This window comes from Myotis lucifugus, unplaced genomic scaffold (genome assembly GCF_000147115.1).
Source record: "Myotis lucifugus unplaced genomic scaffold, Myoluc2.0 scaffold_31, whole genome shotgun sequence".
Classification (NCBI taxonomy): Eukaryota; Metazoa; Chordata; class Mammalia; order Chiroptera; family Vespertilionidae; genus Myotis; species Myotis lucifugus.
Window position 1 is genome coordinate 2,769,361 of NW_005871079.1, and position 3,215 is coordinate 2,772,575.

The window sequence follows — 3,215 nt, forward strand, 5'->3', positions numbered from 1 at the left end:
GCCCTATCAGGGCTGATCGGGCCGGCCCAGCCGGGGGGAGGTGCCGCGGGTGGTTGGCTAGACAGCCCTGCCCCCTGGTCAAACTCCTGCTTGAACTCTTGGTCAAATTACCAGTTGAGGGAACAATTTGCATATTAGCTTTTTATTATATAGAATTCTCCTTTTGGCTCCTCTGTTATTTCTTCTGCAGTTTTATGGGTCATCTAGAATGAGTGGTGTCTCATGATATTTGTCTTATTCTAAAGGAGAGCAATATTATTTATGCGGGAAACGTCTAAGAGTGGACTTAAACATATTTAAATAACTTTTGGCTAGCAACCCAAAAGAAATAAACAAAAATCAAAGCCTTGAGACTGCTGGTGTCTCTGCCTAGGGAGTAAAATTGTTCTTTTTTCCTTTCCCCCTTCCCCCTCCCTTTCTACATTCTCTCATTAGGGAGGCTTGTAACCATTTGCTCACAAGTGTCCTTGGCTGCGGAAGATAATGGCTTGTTAGTTACAAGCTGGCTGCAAACTGCCCACACTGTTTGGCCTTGTTTAACTTTCCTGTATCAGTTTCCCTATTCTTCCTACTCTGGAATCCTATAATCCGTTCACCTTCACTTTGTAAAATCTCTTTAATCACTTTCTCATTTGGATAAGGATGGTTTCATTTTTTCTGATGTGACTAAGGCCCTTGCTATGTGTTGTTCCTCCCCTGTGCTAATCACCTGAAAAAAAAAAATACAAGGTTAGTTTTAATTTCTAGCTAACAATGTTTTTTTGATCTATGAAGTAGAGGCAGACACTATTATGTCATTATTTACTAAGAAGCAGCAATAAAATGTACTTATAAAAAAGAATCATGGCCCTAACTGGTTTGGCTCAGTGGATAGAGCTTCGGGCTGCGGACTGAAAGGTCCCAGGTTCGATTCCAGTCAAGGGCATGTACCTTGGTTGCGGGCACATCCCCAGTAGGAGGTGGGCAGGAGGCAGCTGATCGATGTTTCTCTCTCATCGATGTTTCTAACTCTCTATCCCTCTCCCTTCCTCTCTGTAAAAAATCAATAAAATATATATTTTTTAAAAAAGAATCATGTATGAAATACCAAATACTTTAAATTCTGATGTGTATTTAAAAAAATTTTTTTTTTTAATATTCCAGAAATGTGGGAAACGGCTTAAAACTAAATTGAGGTATTTGTTGCTGTTGTAGTTGAGTCTTTTTGAGTAACTGAGTGCTTATTTAAGAGGAGAAAAACAGCTTTAAGAATTGCTTTATAAAACATATATACAGACTTTTAAAGGATATTTGGAAATATGTTCACAGAAAGTTTCTATGTATACTCTAAATGGGCAACAAGCAAATGGGGTGAATATAAAAAGAACATTTTATTAACTAAATAACCAACATTAACTTAATAAATAAATGTGCAATAAATGGATACATAACCATGTGTTGTGTATTAAATCTTGAAAATGGCTTTAGCCCTAACCAGTTTGGCTCAGTGGATAGAGCGTCGGCCTGCAGACTGAAGGGTACCAGGTTCGGTTCCGGTCAAGGGCATGTACCTTGGTTGTGGGCACATACCCAGTAGGGAGTGTGCAGGAGACAGCTGAATCGATGTTTCTCTCTCATCGATGTTTCTAACTCTACCCCTCTCCCTTCCTTTCTGTAAAAACATCAATAAAATATATTTAAAAAAATGGCTTTAAATATTTTGCATTCAGTCATAATTCCAAGACACTCTTCCACTGTATTCTTTCCCTGAATCTTGTCTGTCCACAAGTATCATAAAAGCAAAATATATACCACATCTACCATTGAATTATCCATATATATATATATATATATATATATATATATGAAAAAAGACACACAATTATTTTAACTAATGGTCTAATTGCTATAAGAATATCACTATAAATTTTAGTTGTATAGATTTTAGTTGTATAAACTTTTTAATTTATTTTTTATTATGATGAAAAACATATACCTTTAAGATCTACAGTAGTAAGATTTTCAGCAATTAATATTACAACTAGTGGTACTCATATTTTTATATATACTCTAAGTCACAATTTACATTTATAGTTGATATTGTCTTATGCTAAATTCAAATGTTTTTAACCAACTGTTCTCATGTTTCACTTGCTATGACGCTATAAATTACTAGTGTTTTTTAAAAGTATAGAATGAGAGTATGGGTTGGGGGAGGTAAATGCACAAAAGTTCATATTTATAATTGCATACTTGTTTAATTTTTGTCACAAGATTAATTATCTCCCAAGGTTTACAAAGTCAAAGTTAAGTGATGTTTCTTAGAACATATTTATGGGTTACTTGAGCTTTGAATGCAGGTTACTAATTCATCAATTTGTAACTCAAGGCCTTTATGAAGATAATTATGGTCTTGGTGTCTTATTTATTTTAATGTATTATTCCTCTGCTGTTTTACCCTAAGATCCCATCTGAATCATTATCATCCAAGATAAGCTTTGTCTAAGTTATAACCAGTGATTTGGTAGAATTCTAAATTGGAAGACATGTCTGGCTATTTTCTCCAAAACTCAGAGAGAGAGAATAGATCTCTGCTTTCAAAGACATAGTTTTGAAGATTCTCAAGCTGTGGTATAATAATGAATCTAGAGCGTGTGCTTTACCTAACAGCCAGAGCCTATATCTCCACATGACATTGTGAAATGATTTTTCAAAGCTCTTTGTGAGGAGGAAAAAAAAAACATGAAAGAAAATGACATATATACATTTATATATCCACGAGATAAAGACCTTCAAATATATTCCCTATGCATATCAAGCAACACGAGGGTTTCAGCTTTTTAATACACTGTCTTATATTACAAATTCAAATATGAGAAGTATATTTGACCAGATTAATGCTGTTAAAATTACTTTAGTTATTCCAAAGCCCTGAGAAAGGATTACATTTCCAAGCTTGTTTATATTCTTGTTCTGCTTCCACATCCAAATCCCAGAAAATCATCCTCCCTGGGGACATTGTGGCTTTTGGATGGCCACATGCATGTTTCTAATCTTTCTGGATTTTTCCCAGCCTCACTGTGAATTCTTACAGTTTATGGGCAACTGGGATAAGCAGAAGAATTGGGAAGAACATTACAAGAAATTATAATTAAAAATCCCTGAACATTAATGAAAAAATTTAGTACAAACACAGCATTGATCAAGAGTATATTTTATCCATTTGCTTATTCATT

General features: G+C 34.7%; 1 pseudogene; it reads left to right on the forward strand.

The window, feature by feature from the left end:
* Positions 1-1,174, forward strand: part of LOC102433750 — a 4,075-nt pseudogene extending 2,901 nt beyond the window's left edge.
* Positions 1,175-3,215: the final 2,041 nt, after the last annotated feature.